General features: G+C 40.0%; 1 protein-coding gene across 4 annotated transcripts in view; it reads right to left on the reverse strand.

Moving 5' to 3' along the window:
* Nucleotides 1-24,621, reverse strand: part of pcbp4 (poly(rC) binding protein 4) — a 159,890-nt gene that overhangs the window by 99,893 nt on the left and 35,376 nt on the right. For 3 of the 4 annotated variants that reach the window (XM_088071012.1, XM_088071019.1, XM_088071025.1), the window contains exon 2: nt 3,156-3,204. The gene's annotated coding sequence lies outside the window, so the exon portion shown is untranslated. The remainder of the gene's footprint in view (nt 1-3,155; nt 3,205-24,621) is intronic. The other variant, XM_088071014.1, reaches the window with a different exon arrangement.

Genomic DNA, 24,621 nt, shown 5'->3' on the forward strand with positions numbered 1-24,621 from the left:
TCTGCACTCATGACCCAAATCCATTTGATTTCTGCTTCCACTTTTTCTTTGTATGAAGACGTGCAGGGCTTTCTGAGGGTTTGTATTTTACACACTAATTGGCAGCTCAGCATAGAGAGAGGAAGAGAATAAAGGCAGAGCTGATTTAAGGAAAAGATAGAGAGGGAGAGGAAGGCACAGATTGGAGAGGAATAAAAAGAGATGAAAGATGCAGTGGGACGGAGAGAGGGAGGACGGAGGGTTCAAAAAGCAGCTAAAATACAGTGAGACATAAAAGCAAGAAGACGGATAAACATGGAAGTGAGATTCAGGAGAGGAGTAGGAGAGTGGGACACATCGAGACGTTTTGGCTCAGAGAGCAGAGCAGAAAAACACAACAAAACACAAACAGAGCACATAAAACTGAAGCACATTAAACTCCATATGCACGTCTCACAGACGATTTCCAAATGTCATCTTGAAATGAGCCAAGTTTTAAAAAAATCCATCTTCTTTCTGTTGGAAAATGCAAAGATTCATTCCTCACTGTAATTACAGCTGAAATACAAAACTCCCTTATGTTCAGTGTGTGTGTGTGTGTGTGTGTGTGTGTGTGGTTGGTCCCAGACTAATGATAGACCCCTGAGCCGCTGAGTTCAGACGCTAAATTAAAGCAGCAGAAACGAGTCCCACGCACATAAAGCGAGTCAGATTCCTGTTTCCAGAGAAATCCCAGAGCTTCTGTCCTCTCGTGACCACAGAAGAAAAATCCCGTAAATAACTGATGACGTACCTGAGGACACCCCCAAAACTCGGAACTACGAGTCACTGTCACGTTCAGGTACAGCTCTATGAATTCAGGAGGATTGATGGGTGTAATTTAGGTATTAAACAGGGCGTGAAGTTTAACCCTTTGAAACCTGGAGTGACATCACTCTCTGACGCCTTTATCAAGTACAGTAGGAAAAAACCAATGAGCAACTTGGTTTAATTAATATTAATTCACAACATCACTGTCACGTCCGGTCACAGCTTCACCCGAGCAGTGACGGAGCAACACGGTCTCATCCCGACAGTTTTCTGTGTCAGGAGAGAGAGACACCGTGCGCCACAGAGCCTCAGTGCCAGGTGAGAGAGCGCCCGGTGTGCCTCCGACTGCTTCTCCGCGTTTGTGACACTTAAAAGTTTGTGAAGTTCAAAAACTTCGACAGTTATCAGCACAATAATCTGCATCCAGTGTTCTAAATTAGTCTGTAAGATCACGTTATTTGTCTAAATTGATAAATATGGAGGATGTTAAAATTCTCCTGCTCTGTGCAGAAGGAATATGAATGAATATGCAAATTTTTGGGTCTCGGCCTGCTGACAACATTAAGAAAAGGATCCCGACAGAGATAAACCTTTTTGATAAAGAAAAAGATCCTTCTTGTTTAACCAGAAACGGCCCCGAAATCGCCATCGTCAAACCCACCAGACTCCTTTTAAACAAAGAGGAATTTTATGATCGTAGAACGCGAGGAGGCGACACAAAACAAAACTCTCAAAAGTTGCTTTGGTTCATCTCTCTGCCGGTTCAACGGTTCTGACCTTAAAACTCAAACCAGGTCTGAACAAGAAGTGACGACCGGTCGCACTTTCCAAAAGTGACAGGGACAAAACGATCAAATTCACAAAGATACAAGTCTCACTCTCTCTCTCTCACACACACACACACACGCACACACACACACGTTTTACAGTTGTGTTTTAAATTTGTTTCCTGTGTGTGTTTTGTGATCTTAAGTGTACAGCACTTTGGTTTTGATAAGTGCCACATAAATAAAGTTTATTATCATCATAATTCTTATTATATTAAAATGACGGAGACGTGAACAGAATAAAGACATTTACTACAGTGTTGTCTTCTGTGTGTCTCTGGGCCAAAATGTCTCGACAGATCACGTGAGACTTCTGGAGAAAGTTGGCGGTGGCTGTTTGGCTGTGGGCGTGTGAAACCGAGCTGACGTGGAGTTCACGACGCAGCGGAGACGAAGCCAAACGCTTTGAGGCGACTCAACAAAGCGGACTTTTTGTTCTCGTGGCAGAGCGAAGAACGTTTATCAAAATTAAATTTAGTACGTATTGCGTTACCTCCCAAAGCTCCTGCAGAACGTTTAAATATTAACTCCCAGTTAGGGGGACATAAATAATAACAATAATAATAAATACGTTAAAGCGAGAGCTTCAAGAGCTCCCTCCTGATTTATCCGTTTGTTGTTTTGTTATGAGTGACATCAAATATGTCTGCGTGTCCCGAGGAACGAGGAACGAGTTCACGGCTGATTTTTCAAGTCTCATGCAAACAAAAGCAGGAGACGTTAAATCTGAATGTACTGAAGAGCTGCGATTATCTGTCACATTTCTTCTCCGCAGGGCTGAACATTTATTTATGGAAGAGTATAAGACGTAAGAAAAAAATGAATTTATGTCTTTTCTTTTTCCAAAATATGTGCTGTTTTTTTATTGCATTTTAAGGATAAAGTGGTTCATTAAGAATGAATTCCAGGCAAAAGGAAAACTAAATGAGGATGATTTATTTATTTTTTGTATTACCAGACTAAAGTTAAGATTTCAGCATTAATGTCAAGCATGCAAAAAAAACATTATCAGAGGGATTTTTGTCTTTTCTTTTTTGCTTTGTATCATCAAAACAACATAAAACTCAGAGCATTAATGGTGCCAGACAAACAGCTGTTTGTTTTTTTTGTTTGTTTGGTTGGTTTTTTTTGCATTACTAAAATAATTTCAAATTTTCAGTAATAATGTTAGGAATAAGGAAAAATAAATCACTTTTCATGTCTTTTCTTTTTTATTTTTCTTAATCAGAATATGAAATATGAATATGAGTATTAATGGTCCCGATGGCATTATTTATTTATTTATTTATTACTTTCTTATTTATTTATTACTTTTTTACTTTTGTTTTTTTGCATTACCAGAACACGGTTAAACTTTCAGTATGAGCACCAGGTATGAGGAATACCACCATGAGCTTGTATGACCCCGCACACCAATCACGGTGCAGTTTCAGTTTCAGTGAAAACACGGACGCCTCGCACACAGAAGATCTCCACAGTCAGCTCAGTTCACAGATTAGCGTCACACGTTCAGACGAAGAATCGGAGGATTTGACTCACCGACCTGCTCGCTCAGATCTGTGGACGTGGCGACATCACTGGATCAGTCCTGCAGGGAAACAAACGAGAGCGCTCAGATGATCGAACTTCAAAAATCACAGCAGAGGAAACAGAATCCACCTCAGCACAATTTAAGTTCACTCATCAACACTTCAGACCAGGTTTATTTACAAAAACTGAAGTGTAAAACAACAATTTGCCATTTAACTGACAGATACAAATTTCACAAATGTATGCTAAGCTGTGATATACGGACTAAAACCGAAAACATTCAGGATGATAAAATATGAATATGGTACAGAGAATTAAGTCTCATATAATTTAACTAAAAAGCAAAGATTCTTCTGTGGTCAGCTGATGAAACTGGACGGTTTAGAAGAAGAAATGCAGGTTGGTGTTTTTGCCTTGCCTTTAGAAAAACTTAAATCAAAACTTAAAAATTCAGCATCATATAAAGCAACTTCTCTTATGAAGTCACGTGAAATTTAAATTTGAAAAAATTCATAAATAAAAAAGCTCGCTGAGGTTTTACAAAGCAGTAGCTCCTCCCCTGCCGATACTTTCTTTGCACTTAAACAAACTTTATCTGCAGTCATTAAAATAAAATGCAGATGCAGATAATCAGCAAAATCAGCAAAAGTAAAAGTGAAGGACTGAAAGTGGCTGCTGTTGTAGCTTCATACAGACGACGTCTCTGTCTTCTCTATTTCATGTCTCTCTGCCAGAAAACAAGTAAGTGTTTTCCCCAAAATGCCTCACCATCGCTCTCTGACTTCTCTCCCGTTGGTCTGTTAGATAAAGAGTAACGAATGTGGCCGTCAGCTGACGGCGAAACAATGACGACGACTGACTTCATAACGCCAACAGACACTGCGAGCCTGTTCGAGCTCCTTCGATTAAACTCCAGCACAGCAAACGTCAGGTCGACTTTTGAAGCTGTGTCTTGAAACACGTCTCCAGCACATCAAACATTTCGAGCGATAACAGCCGAACAATTTGCCCCGAGAGTCAAAAGCATGAAGGAAGGCTGGTCTTTGTGCTATTTTGGGGCCAGGATTATTCTTCAGTGAAGCCGTCTAACTTCCATTTATATAATTATATCACATGTTGTACTTTACTTTTTATTTAAAGGCTCTTTGTTACTAAGTGTGTGACAAAATAACAGGACATAAAAAATACAGTAGTGTGTCACAGACAGTTTTCGGAGCCGTGCACCCGCTGCGTTTTTTGCACGCTCACGGCGTGGCGGCGTTGCCACGCCAATGCCGCCGCCATTTTAGAGCGCAACCACAGCGTTTGCTACATTTCACAGCGCAGCAAAAAGTTCCTTTGTGCACCGAAATCACTGAGCGAGCGGCAGAATGAGAACAGGCTGCAGGGGCAGATGAAGTGTTAGCAAAGATGACAATGATAACATTAGTATTTAAAATGGTTCTACACAGAGTATATATATATATGTGTGTGTGTGTGTGTGTGTGTGTGTGTGTGTGTGTGTGTGTGTGTGCTGCAACAAATGATTATTTCCATTGACAACTCAATTAATCTATAAAATTGGAAAAAATCACTAAAACCACGCACATCTTCAGATGTCTCGCCCTGTCGGATAAAAAACCCAAAATCTAAACACGTTATGTTTACAATGAAAACTGAAAACTTCACACTGAGAGAGCTGGAAACAGAAGAGTGTGCTGTTTATTTTATTTTATCAGATCTGATTAAATAATCTGTTGAACTTGACCTGACTGAGCTCTCTCTGCCACACGGTTTAGGTTTGTTCTGCTAAAAGAATCCCCTTTATTTGTTTGTTTGTTTGTTTGTTTGTTTGTTTGTTTTTTCTGTTCTGTTTTAAAGGAACTATGTGCAGTTTCAAACATAAATGTTACCACCTGATGCGCCGTACCAGATTATAGTTTAGAGTTAATTCACATCTGCTGTCATCAGCAGATCAAAAAAAACTCAAATGATCAATTATTGTCAATATAGTGACGAGATAACAACTAATGAAATAATCCCATTACTTGGCCTGAGAATATAGTTACAGTTCTAAAAAATATATAGAGATATCTGTAACAGCACTAGGATTGACAGCACCAGAATAAGTCACAGTACTACATGTAGTACACAAAAATATTTTGTCCTGTCATCACTACAAATCCGTCTTCGATCTAAAGCCAATAAAATTTTAAATTTCCACACTAGTCTTTGGTCGAGCTTCCAGCCAACAGACAGACAATCACAACTTTGTTCATTTTCAACGTGCAGTTTCCTTTTGTCATTTTCCACGCTGCGAAAATACTAATAAACACAAACAAATTGCTTTTCCAGCTCCACAGAAAGCCCAAAGACAAGCTCCGGGGAGTAATTACCCGAATGGAATTGATGTCTGTCCGACACTGTGTGTGTGTGTGTGTGTGTGTGTGTGTGTGTGTGTGTGTGTGTGTGTGTGTGTGTCTAAATGTGTGTGTATGTGGTGCGTCAGCTGTACAAGCAGCCTAAGGCGTGGCGCGTGTCTGATGTTGAGCGGACACTCAGCTGTTTCACACGCCGACAACTGCAGGGCTACGCAGAGATGACGAGACTAAAAGACGACAGCAGTGAACTCACAAAGTACACTGGAATCCCAGGACCTCACTCTGCTATGTGCATGATCCACCGCCCACTGCACAGCGTGTGTGTGTGTGTGTGTGTGTGTGTGTGTGTGTGTGTGTGCTGCAGTGAACTCTTGCTAAGCTCAATTGCCCTTTTTTAGACATTTGACTTGTGTTGGTGCAGTTGACAGTGCATGCGTGTGTGTGTAAGTGCCTCGCCATGCACAAACCTGTGTAGGTGTGTGTGTGTGTGTGTGTGTGTGTGTGTGTGTGTGTGTGTGTGTGTGTGTGTGTGTGTGTGTGTACACGTGTGCCCTATGCCCTTTTCCAGATGTCTGATTGTAAGTGTGTGTGTGTGTGTGTGTGAGAGAGAGTCTTCCCTCAGAGCTATAATGAGGTCTTGTGGGACTGCAGGCCTTCTGTCTGTCTCTCTGACCAACATTACACACACACTGTTAGTATCCTGACCCTTAACACACAGACACACAGACACACACAGACACACACACTCGTACACCTCGTGTCAGAGCGCAGGGCTCCATTAGAGGAGAATGGAGAGAGTCTAATGAGGTAGCGAGCTCTGAAAAGCTTAATGTTCACTTTACTGTAATATGAGAGCAAAAGACAGGAAGGAGACAAAGAGACAGGAGACAGACAGAGGACAGACAGAAGAGAGACAGGGCACCAACCACTTTGTCTGTGGACGATGTCTGGTTATTTTCTGAAATCCTAGACTTATGTACGCCCTCCCAGCCCTGAAAGGTTTTGGTGAGATCTGGCTGTTTTGCAGAGCTCATTATATCCTTTAATGTTCTATTAGCAGTCATTTTTAACTGCTGACAATGAAGCCTAAGCTGCTCTGATAACAATAAACGTTAATTAACGAGAACTGCAGTTATGTTTTTCTTTCAGAGGAAACTGTGAGACTGACGTGAGAAGTTATATTGTAGAGAAACGTTTCAGTTCAGTTTGTGGAAATAGTTTGTCAAAGGAAATCTGAATAACCAGAGTCACATGAGAAGTCAAACAAATCATTGAGCTGTCCAGTTTGTGACAAAAACGAAATAACTTGAATTTCTTTTTTTATCAATGAGTCGACAAGCATCGGTATTGATAAAATCCTAACGATATCCATCCCTATGTGGGACTGTACTTTATTTATCAGAGGAGGGCGGTGGGGGGCTAGGGTGTGAGCTTTTTATTTACAATAAATAAAATAAATTATAATACTACCTTTTCAAGCTGTATGTCCCTCTCCTCAGTGCTCACTTTTTTTCCCCTAAACATTTTTCCTTAGTTTTTTTTTATCTAAATCTACTAATTTAATGCAATTTGTGGAACATTTCTCTACAACTTATCCTTTAAATGAATTTAACATCAATTTAAGTTGCTCACTGTCTATTTTCCTTTTCTTTTTTTAAAAAATAAATTGCACCAGTTTGCTCAGAATTGAAGAGGTTTAAACATCGTGAAAAGAGTCTGAAAACACTGTAAGAAAAGTGAAGCTCCTTTGGGTCTCAAAGGGTTAAAGTCGGTGCATATTCGGGGTTTCTGCAAACACTTTGACTAAACATGAGGAAATATTGCAGAGAATTTATTCTACCTGCTACTTTTAGGTGTTTTTCAGCTGTCTTCAACAATCCTGTTGTCGTTTTTCAGCGTCAGTCCCAGCAGTGGAAAAAAACCTGTTTCCCCCCGAAAACTTTACGGAGCCGAAAAACATCCTCAAACAAGGAAAATGAATAAATAAAAACATATTCTAGGCCACAGAGGTAAATTGACTGAGTTATACGATGTCATGGAAAGGTTAAAGTTTTTTTTTTTTACCCCTAAAACTCTCAAAATAACAAAATAATGCCAGCAAAGCAAACTCCCATTCAGTCAGATTTGGGGAAATGTTTCAACCCCCTCTTGGCCTTTCTCAGGAAATAATAAAAAACTTCATTTACATGGCATTTTGAAGGTTAATGAAGCAGAAAAAAGGAACAATCTGAGTAATCAGCTTAAATAAGAGGAAGATTTGTGCCGCTGACACCAATAACAGCCGCGAGAGCTGACTCAGAAAACAGATTTGGCTCCCAGCAAACAAATTAACAGTGCTACTGCTGCATAATGAGAGGAATAATAAGCTGTCAGTTCAACGAGCGCCCATACTGACGCAGTTTGATAAGATTAAGATGCATGAACAGTTTGCTGATCACTTACAAGGGCAGGCTGATGGCAGCTTAAAGACTTACAGGTAGATTTTTATTGTTATTGTATTTGTATCACAGTGAAAGCCTCGAAATAATGAAACACAGATTTACAGAGCGTTTAACAACAAGTGAAGCCACTTCTGTCCTCCGAAACGAGGACACAAAGTGAGACAGGAAGGCCTCGACGTGTCCGCTGCTTCCACGAATGTTTGTTTTATCTGCACGTCAAAGTGTCGCGATATCTGTGCGGACCAAAGGCCATCGACATCCAGAGCATTTCAGCTATTCTCCTGGTAAGAAGCAGCCGTACATAATAATAATAATAATAATAATAATAATAATAATAACCTCTGAAATATGAGCAAATAGGCATCAGCAGTTTGTTCAGACATCTGCCTCAAAATGCAAGAAATTTATAAAAGGGGAAAAAAAAGATAACCATCAGAAAATTGTTAAAGAACTATATTATTTTATATTTTATTTTATTTTTATTTTATTTCCTCGGTCATTTTCTTGCGTGCTTTCATTTTCTACTTTTTTTGTCTTTCTATTTTTGCAATATTTCAGGTAATTTTGTTGTATTTTCAGGCAGGTTTTACTAATTTCATGCTAATTTGGCCGTCATTTCTTGTGGAGTTGCTTGTCGCCTTTGTGGATGATTTGAATGAAATCAAGCTAATTTGCTCATGTTTTAAAGAGTTAAGAGCACTGTCAGACCATTCGGTTATTCTTTGCACCACTCTCGGAGCGCAGAGCGTACTCTGGGCACAGGCAGAGTAGCACGGCATCAAGCACAGTAAAAGTGAAACTTAACCATTAACTGACCCTTCACTAAGTCCCGGCCCTCTATGCAGATTGGCCAATCATAGCGCAGCATCAGCCAGCTCCAACAAAGGTCCGACAACTACACAGCTTTGCTCCACTGGCTCCCAGGCAACATGTAGGAGTTTTGCTCTTTTCAGGCTGGTTTTGTGGATTTGGAGCAAAATGCAGCTGCAGATAAACTTTTCAGGTTGTCGGTGTTTGATTTCATCGCTTTTTCTCATCATCACAAATTTCCTGCAGTTTCTGTATTTTTGGATGGATTTTGTGTGAACAGATGTCAAAACTCAGTGTGACATGAAACTATCCAATAGTAGTGAGATCTTTATTTAGAAAATGCCAAATAAAATAGGAGGAAAAAAAGCAAGAGAAACATCACCAGAATGCCCATCGGACATATTTAGTAAACAAACATGAGAACATCATGTATAAAAAGGAGTAGGAGGACGTGAATACTTATCAGATCCTACCCTCTATCCAATTACAGGAGGGTCGAACGCCACAGGAGAGAAAGCAACGGGGAATAAAACGGCGTGCTTCAGCTTCAGTTTGTCAGTTTAATCAATGCACATCACCGCGAGCAAACCAAGAAACCACAAGCTGCAGGTCCGAGTGCCATCAGCAGCACAAAATATGAATTACTGCTCTGTTTCCTGTCGTACCGGTGACTGCTCACACACTCTCAGCGGGCAGAGGAGTCTCTCAGCTGTCCGACTGCAGTTTGTGATATCGACCAACGACGGCAGAAACATTAAAAACCAATCAGCCGCAATTTAGAGAAGAGAAGAGGGAGGGAGGACGGAGCAGCAAATTACAGATGCAACACGAAAATACATGAGGTGTTCAAACATAACCAGACACACACACGCGCACACACACACACACACACACGCGCGCACACACACAGAGTCAGCCCTATAAAAATCAATAAGTGCTGAGAGGGTCAATGATGAAATGGATGGAATCTGCATGTGCGTGTTCGAGGCAGCTGCTCTGGAAAAGTTTATAGAGTTTGCCTCCATGGTAACCTGCGTGTGTGTGTGTGTGTGTGTGTGTGTGTGTGTGTGTGAGCTGTACTTCTATCTGAGGACTGATTTAAGCTGCAGAGTGAGGACATTTCTGTCTCTCCTCCTAACCCTAACCCTAACCCTAACCCTTCTTTTTAATTAATGTATTTATTCATCTATTATTTATTATTTATTTATTCGTTTATTTATTTATTTTTTTTAGCTTTTTTAGTTTTATTTTTTTTAGTGTTGTTAATCTCTTCCGTTTTCTGGACACTGACTTTCCCTTATTATTATTATATTATATTGTATTATATTATAGTGACCTCAGTGCTGTATGTTAAAATAATTAATTAATAATTAATTAATTAATTAACAATCAATAAATTAATTTTTTTTGAGCTTTGTAAAACCAAAACTGTAGAAAAATACTGAAGTGGAAACTCTTCCATTTAGCACAAATTAAGCTTGCACATTTGAGTGTATATTTGGGCTGACAAGCAATTATTTTTTTTACATCACAATTACTTGCACCATGCCTTCTACTTTTTGCACCAACCCCTCCCTTCTCATAAATAATAAACAGTTTCTAATAGAGCCCAACCGATTTATCGGTCAACCGATGTTATCGGCCAATATGAGCCTTTCACAGACATATCGGAGCATATCGGCATCGGCGTATATTTTTTCTGATATGTGCCGATGAGAAAACTTTTTTTATAGATCATATAATGCAGAAAACTGAGTGAGTGACTGACACTGAACAGTACTGATGTTTATTTAGCTATTTATTTTATTGTATTTATTTTTATTTAAATGGTCAGTGAAGACCACACAGCACTGATGTGTATTTTATTTTTATTTAATATTTTTTTGTGTGTGTAATGTTCGATAAGTAAACTGTTGTATAAAAGTTGTTTGTTTAAGAGAGCAGCCTTCTGAGCACTTTTGCAAAGTCACATCAGTGCAAAATCCGAGCACAGTCCACATGGCAATTAACTATTTTCATTCCAGCTGAAAAATTTAATATATAGGTCGCAATATCAGTAATAGGTTAATTTTTCCACTATCAGATCGGTATCGGTCTCAAAAATCCCATATCGGTCGGGCTCTAGTCTCTAAGTTATATGTAAATATTTAGTTCTAATCCTGTTCATAATTAATGTTTTTTTTTAAATTATACAAAAAAATCTTTGATAGAGAATGTATGGTCTCTAAAAGTTGCCTAAAAGTCCTGGATATTATTGATAAAAATGCATATGAACCCTGTCAAGTATGAAAATGAGATCCAGAGAGTTCATACAGGAAATCTTAATTAGAAAAATCCTCCACAAAATACTTTTGCTTGTGTTTAAGACGAATCAAATCGGGTTCATCCAGCTCACACTCGACGTTAATTCCCGAGTGGAAGCCGTGCTCTGCTCTCCGATGACCTCCCAGCGGCGGCGGGTTATTACTCTGAGTGGCGTCTCACTCGCTATCACAACAAGATCTCTCTAATCATCCTCTCCACTTGTGCCTGGCTAATAACGGATCGTCGTCTCGGCCTTTTCTGCTTGTTTCCAGCTTGTTTTCTCATCAGAGTTAATGATGTTATTTGGAGGTCGGCGGCACGTTTCAGCCTCCAGAAGGAAACAGCAGATCGTCTCTGCTCAGATCGATAACTGTGAAAGCCTCCCTCTCTCCGTCTCCTGCTCACTCAGCCTCTCCTCTAACGGCTCACGGTGACCAAACAACCCTAACCCTAACCCTAACAACCACCGTCATTACAAAAAGCACCACGTATTTATTCATTATTCGCATCCGTGAAATCGTCTCTCCTTTTCCTCGCAGCCTCTTTTTCACCTTTTCTTTCTCTTCTTTCACTCCGCTGTATCACCCTCATCCCTCATCCAATCTACCATCTCATCTCCTGTTTTCCTTTGTTCTCCGTGTTTACACGCACAGATTCACAGATAAAGCTAATCGAGATCGTTCTCGTCATAATCGCATAAAAAATGAGAAAAAATAGAGCCGAGATCTTAATGCAACATCTGTTACGTAGATCTATGCAACATAAATAAGCTGGAACAGGGCTGAGCCGAGGGGCAGAGTTTGCATGTTCTCCTCCTGTTCCCCTTATGTTCTCCTCCTGTTCCCCTTATGTTCTCCTCATGTTCTCCTCCTGTTCTCCTCATGTTCTCCTCCTGTTCTTCTCCTGTTCCCCTTATGTTCTCCTCATGTTCTCCTCATGTTCTCCTCATGTTCTCCTCCTGTTCTCCTCATGTTCTCCTCCTGTTCTCCTCATGTTCTCCTCATGTTCTCCTCATGTTTCGTTATATGGTTCTCTGCAGGTTCTCCAGCTTCCTCTCAGAACCCAAAGACATGCAGCTTAAAGTGACTCAAAACGTGTGAAAAAGCAAGTTACCATCACAGATTTGTGCAAAACTTTTTTTTTTTCGGGGGGGGGGGGTATATACTTTCTCTGTAGGAATGATACATAAATTTACAGTAAAATGATAACAGTAATACTACTTTTACTGATACTACTACTGCTACTACTGCTACTTCTAATAATAATAATAATGATAATGATAATGATAATGATAATGACAATGATAATAATAATAATAATAATAATAATAATAATAATAATAATGATAATATAATAATAATAATAATAATAATGATAATAATAATAATAATAATAATAATAATGATAATGATAATAATAATAATAATAATAATAATGATAATAATAATAATAATAATAATGATGATGATGATAATAAAAGCCTACGTGCAGAAGACAAAAAACAAACATGAGAAAATAAGGAAAGAAAGAAAGCAAATTAGCAAGGCTGAATGAGAGCTATAGACCGTTAAATTCTTATTATTGTATTTGATCCATTTATTTCAACGTTTTAAGTTCTCCTCCTCTTGATTTTGAATTCAGTGTTATATATGCTATGATTTGGAAGATGTTCATGATAGTGGTTATGATTTGTTGCCAGAATGATTTTGGTACAGAATTGTGAAAAACCTAACTGATATTTTGGAAATGTGGATAAAACACAATGGTGAGATGACTGTGTTTCCACTGAGTGATGTTGTGCGACTTCTCCTCTGGTGATAACGTCCCAGTAACCATGGCGATGGATGTTCAAAACATTAGAAGCTTTATTTCTATTGCAGCCACCAAACTAGTCGTCATTATTTCCAATCCAAGGCCACGTAGGCGTGTTATGGAGCCATAGTGGAAAGGCGAGCCCCTTATACGTGAGAGCAGCCACGTATGAGGGATTTCTGGGAGATGTAGTCCACGATTTCATAGAGGAATTGTGGATCCAAAACTTCAAAACAGAGTTATGTGATGCAATAACAGCTCTTGTAGCTCCTGCTGAATCATGAGGGAGCCAGTTCCTGCTGACAAGTACATAGACACAGCATCATGTGACCTCACAGCATCATGTGACCTAGAAAGGACAAAAAAAGTGTTTCCATTGCAGTTTGGACAATTATGGCTTTTATGAGTTTTTTTTCCAAATTGACATGTGTCCATTAGGCATATGGTTAATGGAAACCCGCCTGGTGTCTGTTTTTGAGCCAAAGTGATAAAAAAAAGGAATCATGCCGAGCATTTACAGGTGACAGTGACACAGCTGACACGGTTTACATGTTTGCAGCTGATATGATCAGTAACATTTCTAAAAAAGCATCTTTTTTTCTTCTTCTGGTTCGCTTTTCCATCTGTCACCTTCAAATCCTAATATTCTTCCTCCTCTGTGTGTGTGTGTGTGTGTGTGTGTGTGTGTGTTATTTGTGTGTTTATAACATACTATAAATAAATCAGCGGGTCACCTTCCTTTTATTGCGTTCACGGTTGTTTCATTAGAGTTTTGTGCTTCAGCTGCGAAAGCTTTTAGCGTGGCCACTTCAGCCGACTGAATGGAGACATTTATTTTTATATCAATATTGCGTGCACGTTATTCATCCCATCTTCTCCTCCTCTCTTCCTCTCACTTCTTGTTCCTCCGTCTGCCTGAGTCTTACTCACTCTTCTGTCGTTTCGTTGCTTTAACTTCCTCTTTGTCACCAGACTTGTTTTGCGTCTTTAACGTGGCTGCTTCCCGCTGCTCTTTTCTCTCCGTATCTCTCAGTAATGAGTCTGACTGAGTTCTTCAGATTTGATCAAAGAGGAGCGTGTTGGTTTGCACATGACCGCTCAGCCTGCGGCCGGCACACAGAGCGCTCAGATCTCAGGGTCGCTCTGTTTATACACGCCAGGCTCAGATGAAATATTATTTTCAGGGCATGAAATGAAGCTCGCTCTCGCCGGAGGCTGCAGGTTTTGGGAGCCCGGTGAGCGAGATCTGGAGACAGATTCTCGCTGGCGTGCATGAATTTCCACTAACGTTTAGTTCAGGTGTCAAGGAGAGTTCAGCGAGGCTCAGCTGCTTCTCTCTGATTTTATGCTCTCTTCAATTTCTGCTTTCGAATCTAAGCAGCGTCACAGAGACCTTCAGGGACGACTGATGTGACAGGTGAAGGTTTCATCTTTTCATCGCCATGAACAACTCAACACAAACTCCTAATATTCTGACAGACACTCCCGTCTCCACTCTGTATCAGCCTAATGGGTGGAGGAAGTATAAAAAAATTAAAACAAAAATAGCAGATGCCGACAGTGAGTGTGCTTATACCACGTCTGCACGTTTTTTTAGGCGCCTGGTGGATGTGACGAGCTGGCAAACATCATTTCATTTAGGCCAGGTTTATACGGAAACGATTTCAGGAGAAAACGGCAACCTTTGGGTACGTTTTGGCTGTTAATTTACACCTGAAAATGGAAAGATCTGAAAACTTAAACCTTTTGGGAACGCCACCGTTTTCGTTGTTGTGTAAACTGGCATTAAGGAGTTTCCTCTGACAACGGGGACTTTCTGCACACGTGCATTACGGTCTCAGTCAATAGCCCTGTGGAGAGTCCTGTTTGTGCTGCTCAACCGCCTGAATTTACCAGCGTTACTTCAGCAAAGTGCAGATTTACTCCACCATCACTCTGATCAGCAGAGACGCATCACTTACATGCACCAGCTACTAAATCCACCTTTACGCCGACCAAAGTACAAACACACACACATACAAATGTTCACATATCATCCGTCTCTGCATGTTTACATCTCAGGAGATGACAGGAGGGACATGATTTTTATTCACAGAACAAATGTCTCATGGACCACTGCTTGGATGTAGTGACGCTTTCAGCAAACATATCAAAAAGTTGTTTTCATAAAAGTGGCCAACTACACATAAAAAATGATTGTTTGCAACCATAAACTTGCTGACTTGGTTTATTTTTAATGGCGTTAATCAGCTCAAACTCACTGCAACGTCACAATAGTTGTAGAAATGTGGGATTTTTGTGCAGAAAATATACACGATAACAATATGTGCTTTTTTTTTTTAAATGCAGAGAAATTTAGAATTAGTCACAATGCTTGAACGTTATTTTGTAATGTGGTGACGGCAGCCTGAGAGGCGTGTCCGTCCTCTGATCAGCAGAGTGACTGCGATTCAGAGAGGACGAAATCGACTGTTCCTCCCAGCAGAAAGTATGTTTTATGATCAGGAGCAACACACACACACACACACACACACACACACACACACACACACAAACAGGGAAATTAGGTGTCACATCTCATCAGTCAGACTGAGGTGAGGCGCTGGTGACAGCGTAATAGCTGGGTTGAGTAATACAGTTTAATGAGCACTTAAACACGTCCTTCAATTAGACAACTCTACAAATCTATCCATTGTTAGTTTAAATCAAATCCTGCTTCACTGCGCCTCTGTGTGTGTGTGTGTGTGTGTGTGTGTGTGTGTGTGTGTGTGTGTGTGTGTGTGTGTGTGTGTCCATCATTGAAACAGGTTGCGATTGCTGTGATCGTGTTCATACTGAACATTAAACACTTTCTCTCTATTATTCTCCCTTCTGATCAGCTAAAATGACAAAACTTCACAGTTTACAGCATCCCTGGTGTGAATATTTTGGTTTAAATCAGCTGACTGTAAACTGAATATTTATGTAATAAGAAAAGATACTTTGGCACCAAGTTGTTGCCAAATTCTGAAAATGTGAAAGTATTTGTTTTTCTTCAATAGAAACAGAGGATGAAAACAGGGAAGCATAAACGCCTGCATGTGTTGTATTCTGCTGTAAAATTCAAAAAGAGCAAGAACGCCGACCAGCACAAAAAACAACATATGGAAAACAGTGACGTGCGTCTGTTCTGCACTGAACGCTGCACATTATGCTGAAGAGAAAATGCAGCAGTCATTTTTTAACCAGCCGTCCAATCACAGCGGAGGCAGAAAAGGATCAAAACCTCGAAGGCCAACCGTCACATCTGACATGAACTATAGTGCAAAACAACAACGATGGAGGAGAAGTCTGTTACAGTGACAGCTGTGGATTTTTAAAGTGACGCTGTTTGAGATACGTGTGTTTAGTCAGTGCGTTACATGCAGCAGCTGACGGTCGGCGCGCTCCCGGTTTGTAGAGACGGACGACCTCCAGCTACTGTTTGTAACACACAGACTATACATGCGTGTCTCAAACAGCCACACTTTGAAAATCCAAAACTGGTGGGCGCCTCAGTCGTGGATTTGACTCAAACCCCGTCCCTTTGCAGCTACTTTCCAAACAACAGATTGTGAAATAATCAGTAGATAATAAGGAAAATAATCATTAATCATTAGCTTCCTTATTCAGTGAACAGAAGTAGAAGAAAAATCAAAGTCTTTTGTCTGTCTTTGTTCTCCGGGACAGTGTTTCTGTGCTGAGGGACAGAAAGTGAATTTTCCACCAAAAAGAACGTAACCCTACTGAGTTTGGGTGTCTCAGTCTGCTGACGCCTCACATTAAATCAGATAAACTTTCAAATGTTTTTAACAGAATGAGGACTGCAGATTTTGTCTCCATCACTTAAGAGGCGACAAAGCAACACTAACAGCGAGACGTAATAAACGTAATAAATGTAATAAACGTAATAAACGTCAGGTCACCTGACTCTTAAAAGACAAACATCAGCACATCACTGAACACGTTAAAGTTAAAGCGACAGTATGAGTTAGTGGCTGGCTGTCCATCATGTGTTTGACCTCTTGTGTGTCTGAAGGACACTGCAGGGTCCCTGCTGACCCTGAATCGAGCTCAAGTGTTAAATTACTCCCATCAGCACTCTCGTCCTCCCGTCAGTTCATCCACCTCCCGCTCTCCTCTTTCCTTCTGCACCTCCTCCTCTCTCCTCACATCTGAACTCTCCTCCTTTGTCTCCAACCTCCGTTTGTTTTATCCTCCCGGCTCCTCACTCTGTTACATGACCCGGCTCTCCGTGTCCGTCCTCCATCACCCCGTCCCCTCTGCTGGGTCATATGATCCTCGTCTCCCTCCCTCCATCCTTCTGTCTCCATACAGTAATGATTCAGAGAACCCGAGACCACCCGCGAGACAGAGAGAGACTTAAAGAGAGAGAGAGGACAGCAGAGGGACCGAGACGGAGGGAGGGAGGGGAGAGGGACGGACGGATCGATAGCTTTTAACGGGAAGGAGCTCCCAGTTCAGGTTATAGATCGCTGATACACACACTGCTACATACACCAAAACACGCACACACACACACGCATGTGCACAAACACAGGCAGAAGCAAATACTGTAAAACACTCAGCTGAAGGCTCACAAGCCAAATGTGGCCCCTGATAGGGTGCCGCGTGGCCCCCAAACCATTTTCTAAATTCACAATAGAAATAAAGTGATTGACACTGTGAATAGTTTTTGTACTTTAGTATTCAGAAGCTGCATCAAAATAGAGCCTGTTTAGTGGAGGGTCCCCCACCACCCTGACAGAGGTCCTTCTCTAATGTCCGAAAATCCAGACATTTCCAATCCAAAACATCCTAAAATCCTAGAAAAATCCTTCAATCCTAGAACTGTCTCAAAACTGAAGAATTGTCTTTAAAATCTAGAAACATCCTAAACTTGTAGAAACGTCCTAAAATCCAAAACATCTTTAAATCCTGGAAACCAAAGAAGCAAACATGCATATTCTATTCACAATTTCAAATGCAAAAAATGTGCATATCTGCACACACACACCAAGTTTTCTCTCTGTCTCACACACACACACGTGTATACACACGTGTACACACACACACACACACACACACACACACACACACACACACACACACACACACACACACACACACACAAAGCCACAGTGTCGTACTTGTGGGAATTTGCTCAGCTTCGTTTCTGTCCAGTGGTATGGAAATATGCTCCTCACTTTTTGAGCTCACTGCTCCTGCTGTGTAACACTGCACATTCACACACACACACACACACACACACACACACACACACACACACACACACACACACACACACACACACACACACACACTCTTATTTGAACCCATAAATATCACTGCTCCTCTTGTCTCATGCGTGTTTCAGGAAGTATTTTGTGTGTCACTGACTACGTTCACACGATTTTTTGTTCCAAAAAAGAAGATGTTTTGTTTCAAATGAAAATGAATATTTCCCTGATGCTCCTGTCGACATGCAGACGTACAGACTCGAGCCCTTTTAAACTCCCTCTGCGAGGCGGGAATATCACCCCGCTACACATGTAAACACTGACACAGCAACACATTTAGGGAGCTGGACGAAGCTGGACGAAGGTCTGTGTCGGCTGAAGTTGAAACGTCTTCCCATGATGCATTTTCTGTTATGATGAAGTCATTAATCCTTTGAAATCTGCAGCGACGTTACGTTTTTTGTGCTGCATTCAGACATCTTTCACAAGTATTTAAACTTTTGAACCCTATAAGCAAATTGGTTTGATTTATTTCAAAAACGTGGAGAAAAATAAGCAACTTGGCAAGAAATGTCCCATGATTACAATAAATTTGTAGATTTTTAATTTTTTAAAGCTAAGTAAAAATGTCCAGACTATATTGGTAATTATCAAAATTAAATAATTCAAATTATTTTACAGAATTAATATTATTTTTAGCACCTTTTTTTCAGGTAATTTCCTTTTTTTTCTTTTTGTGTTTTTTTTGTTTGTTTGTTTGCTAATTTCAGGTAATTTTCTTGTACTTTTTCTTGTTTCTTAATAATTTCTTTGTCATTTTTGAAAGAAATCAAGCCAATTAGCCCAAGTTTGCAAAGGGTTAAAGCTTTGAGTGCTAAAGGGAACAGCTCGTCCAGCTAATGAATTGTATTTTAAAGATTTGAATGCGAGAGGGTTGATATGCTAATTGCCTAAAATGTGCTCCCTCAAACAGAGTTTAGCGGCTGTGTTGCTTTTGAGGAGAAATCAGGTGTTTTGAGCTGTGGAAATTAAGGCTTTATGACGCTGTTTTTTCAGAGCAGATGTATGCTTTTAAAATGGAGCTCATCACGTACGCTCTGTTCAGCCGTCTGACAGCTTTGTACTAAAAGTGCGGCAGCAGTTAGCGGACGTGTTGTGACAGCTGAGCAGAGACAAAGCTAAATATATCTGTTTTTAAAAACACTGGATCCTTTTAAATCTTGTGTGCGCTCGCTGCTTTAAAGCAGCACCTCCGGCCTCGACTTCCGCCTCCCGCGCGCTCTCAACTCTGTTAGTTACGCTTCATTATTTTGCAGACTTGTGCAATTTTGTGTGTTGAGAGTGAAATCAACCAAGGGGCAAATTACTCTGAGCAGTATTGACTTGATGACATGCACAAAATGTTGGATTCTCACAAAAAAAAAATCCTCCATCTCTGAGGCTTTTGTCCTGTAATAGATTTGTGTGTTTGTGCGAGTGACTGTGTGTTTTTGGTAAATATCTGCAGATTTCTGCTCGTGCAGCTGAAGCAGAGAGAGACGGAGGAGGAGGAGGAGACGAGGAGGCGAGTAGAGGGAAGAATATGTAAAATTTACTGAGACGGATCTGCATCGAGCCCGACTGGTCTGCAGGAAAATACAGAGACGGAGAAGTTTTAAAGGGAGAGAAAAGAGGTCAAAGAAAAAGTGGATAAAAGCAGAAAGACAAACAGCAGGAGATGAAAGCGAGAGGAGAAGCTAACTCGATGGAGAGTGAAGATGTGCTGACTCCGAGTCCCCAAATGCAAACAGCCTGCAGGAAACGGAAACCGTCACAGAAATGCTGCTCCTTCTTCCCTCTATTATCCTCTCTTTTGATCAGCGTTCATACACGCTTTTATCTCCAGGACTTTATCCAGGACTTTTCCAGGACTTTGAGGCAAAGTTTAAAGACCTTACGTTCTCTGACACAACCACTACACTTTATCCATTCAGTTTCAATTCTTTATGACAGCCTTTTTATACTATTTTAAAAATAATGAATTCAGGATTAGATCTGAATATTCAAATCTAACGTAGGGACTGTTCATTATGAGAGGGGAGAGGGTGGTGCAAAAAAGGGGCATGTCAAAAGCACTGGGGGGGATTTGTGTTTTTTATTTTGGCTTTAGAGGAAGGGCATAAACTTTAAATGGCTGTACTTTGCAATTATTTTGCTGCTCAGTTTAACTAATTTATTCTGGCCATTTTATATTTCTTTAAAAATATTGAGTGTTTTTTTTTTTAAAGAAAAAAATTGTTTAAAAATGTCTGGTAATTTGTAAAGAAAAAAAGCTTTTTTTTATTTTAGGAAATTTATGAAGACAAATTTGGCCTTTATAACTTTTTGGGTATTTTTCAAAGAAAAAAAATTGGACAATTTTGAAAAATTTTCTGTGATTTTCAAAGAAATATACCTTCCAAACGGTGGGCCCGCTTTGTTTTTTTTTTTTTAAAGAATTGATTAAAATTGTTTTGTAATTTTTAAAGAAAAAAGGCATGTTTTCTTTCAAAATCCCCAAATATTTCACCATAAATCACAGCCAGAAACTGTAAAAACAAAAAAACATTGTTGGATTTTCAGTATCAGACTTCACTGGAATTCCATGACTTTTCCAAAACCTAACCTAACCTTTGCTCGTTTTTTCATGACCTTGCGAACCCTGTTTTTCTTTTCTTTTTCGTTTTTCTTCTTTTTGGAGTTTTTTTTTGCAGGCAGCAGGACACACACACACACACACACACGCACACACACACACAGGGGCACCACACAGCACTGTGGATTTATATTAAACAAAGACGATCAAGTGGAAATCAACTTTGTTTTCAGGCGAAAGCAGATCGGCATCGACCTTGAGGGCCCGTTCTATGGAGGGAGGAGAAATCCATCTTGTAGGAGTCAATACGTTTGTCCCAACTGAGCAAACAGATAGCTCCGTCTTGACGGTGCAAATATAGAAGCAACCCGAGGCCTTTTCTGCCTCACAGCATCGTCTCCACCTGCGAGAGCTCCTCATTTTTTAATCTTCATTACCCAAACATCCATAAACAAACAGGGCGAGCTGGTTTTTAAAATAAACATCAGAGCTGTCGCTCACACACAAAGACTCAAGCACACATGTGGTCTATTCATGACATGAATCTAAATCTGTGCAACCTGCAGATCAAACACACACACACACGCTGAGCCACTTCGGGCTATATCTGTTTTTCCAATCTGGTTTGTGAGCCTTTCATAATCCTTGTTATTATAAGTAAGCATTAATCAAAGCAGCCCGCTGCCAGCCGACCCCGCTCCCTGACTGGGCTCTGAGCCCGACACCAGCCGCCATCAAGGTGTCTGAATACAAATCGTGATGAAGAGAAACAGGAGAAATCCAGCTGAAATTCAGAAAAAAAAGAAAGAGAGTCGGTGTCTCGGCGAGCTCCGAACTTTAATTTGAGACGCGAAGACACGAGCGAAGCCGCTGCCTGTCAGCGTGACTGACAGCTGGATCAGCTACTGTACACACGACACGGAGACGCTCCCTCTGCGCTCATCTTCAGATATCTGCTGCCTCCGTGCACATTCCTGTACGCGTTTGTTTCTCCTTTTTCATCCATCATAATTCCTCTCAAACATACAGTGGATCCAACGGAAAAAAATAACACCACACGAGCACAGGATCGGAAAAGAAAATTAAAAGGAACAACAGTTGGCTCTCCTGACTGAGATTTACCGCACAGATAATTTATGATCCTCTGAATCACGAGCGACAACCGCAACAGTTGCAGCCAACCGCCATGTCAAGAGGAAATTCTTCAGTTTTTTTAAAGCATGAAGTGCCTTTAATGACAAACGGAAAGCAAATACAACAGCTGGTATTTACCCCCAAATTCCAAGAGATAATCATCCGAATTATTCAAGCTTTTAATGTTACAATGATGTAAACTGAACTTCTTAACAATTCAAAGCCGCGATGGTTAATAAAAAATATGCTATGTACACAACTGCTTGTCTAAGTGGTAACTATTGAAACACATTGTTAGAGAGCTAAGACTCTTACGATCTGACTGATGCAAACCATTTCAAGACACAGTCATGACAGCAGCCGTAAACAACGCTTCTGTCAGACCACCGGACAGGTACAACTCACGAAGCCTCACTGAAATCCACCGATCGATAATATTTCTACAAAAACGCTCCATCATCAGATCAGAGCTCGGCAATATGGCTTTTAAATAGCAATATAATAATAATATAATAATAATAATAATGCAATAACGTAACAACTGTTAAGTTCAGCGATTACAAAGACAGAGAGAAAAACATAAAGTCTACCACTACCACTCGTTAAGTTGTTGGGTTTTTTTTTTTTGGGGGGGGGGGGGGGGCCCCAATAATAGTCTGGGATATGTCAGTGATCAGCAGCTACATTGACTGTGACAGGTCACCTAGTGGAAATAGCATGTATTTCCTCCATATGCCAAATATGGTCAAAATGACCTCATCAGGTGGAAAATAGTCAAAATGACAAATTCAGAGTCAAAAGCCCAGAATGACACCCAGAAATAATACAAGTCCTGTTTTTCTGCTCTGATGGCTGTGGGATCAAAAATGTCAGTTTGAATGGGTTTCAATGGAGCATTTTTGGACCTGAACAGTCTGAATGTAACTATTTAGTTTCCACAGTGTATTTTAGACTTATTGTAGGAGCTGAGCTGCAAATTCACTGATTACGCCAAAATTATTAAAAAAAGGGAGAATGAAATGCACCTAAAATGCTCCAAAAAGTCCCAAAGGGTTAAATGTTTCTACATAGGGTGGGGGCTCATTTTGATTCATAGTTTACTTGGAACTATTTTCAACAACGAGTTTTTAAGTGAGTAACAGACACTGCTTATAAAATGAAATGACTGTATTAGGGAACAAGTGGATCAGAAATAATTGCCTGCAGTCAAAACTATTTCAATTAATTAACTTCAAAAAGACATAATTCCACAGCAGGAACACAAACACAGTCGACCCCCTCCCGCCGTGCACGTTTTAAATATTCAGCATTCCTCATGAGGCTGTAACAGATACGACTGAATGCATCATGATCCCGTTTCCATCAGTGCTGCAGATTCATCTTCATGTCGCATCATTCATCTCATGTCTGCGCTTCATTCACTAATATTGAGGCTGTGGATTTATGGAGCTATTTACAATACTTATGCTAATAACTTTCTAAGCGAGTCTCCACTCGTTTATTTTATTTTTATGACACAGAGTGCCGGAGCTGATGAGTCATTCTGCTCAGTCAGCGCTGTGACTCATCAGTTGTAATCCTGCTCTACATTTTCTCTCTGCTCACATCAGCTCAGGATTAGATAATATTTGGACGTTTCCCACAGAATTATTTTTCCCTGTTTGAGCGAGCAGAGGGGCGTCGAGTCATTTGTCCAACAGAAACACGTGTTGTACTTGACTGTAAACACTTTTTCTCTGTCTTTAAAATCCAAACTACTGAGTGCTTAACGGTTTAATTTGCAAAACGCTGTTTGATTTATTCTGGAGGCTCATTTCTCCGACTGTGAGATCCAGTGACGCACCGGCTTTGTTCAAAGATTTCAGACAGTTTTATTCTTTTCATGTGCTTAGTACCACAGTGACTGACATATGAGAACAAAAAGATCATTTATTTCAGATCAAAAATAGGACACACTGCAGGGCAGATTATCGATTACCAGGGATGCACAATATGTAATTTTTTGTCGATATCCGATATAATATCCAATTCATTTGGCTGACAGACGACACCGATTTTCATAAATCCACTTTTCTCACCACCTAATTTTAATGATCATCAAAGGGCTGGGCCATATGAAATAAAGTCTTATCATGATATTTTTTTTCATATCAGTTGATATCGATATATATATCACGATATACATCAAATAACTATTACTGTCAAGCTTAAAGGTCCCTTTGACTCTTCAGTGAGATATGACGATATCATCAGGTTAATGTTAGTTTAAATATTTATTTTCTGTCAGACATTGAACATGACAAATATACTGTAGAACAGCATCACCAGCTGGAGGACCTATTCTACTAAAATTCAAAGAGGTCCGGTTACTAAAATTTCCTCCCAGCAAAGGTCCGAGCCTCATACCTAAAATCAATATCACCATTAATTTAACATTTTACTTTGATTACGATTAATGACAATTATTTTGCTTTTTCTTTTGTGTGATTTGTTTTTTTAGTTCACTGACACAGTGTCATGTGACCATGGTGTGTCAGAGTGTAATAAATATGTGATTTATTATTATTTATTAAACTTTGCAGCATTATATAAAATGAAAAGCTCCATCTTAAACAAACTTCAGGTAAATTGAAGCACATTGTGCTGATAATAGTCCAACCTCTCCTGACTGCAGGACTCTGACTTCAGCTTCTGTCAAACTTCTGTGCTGTTAATCATTTTACTCAGGAATTAAAAACTTTT

The sequence above is a fragment of the Plectropomus leopardus genome, chromosome 2 (assembly GCF_026936395.1).
Source record: "Plectropomus leopardus strain MGB_pleo_1.0 chromosome 2, ASM2693639v1, whole genome shotgun sequence".
Classification (NCBI taxonomy): Eukaryota; Metazoa; Chordata; class Actinopteri; order Perciformes; family Serranidae; genus Plectropomus; species Plectropomus leopardus.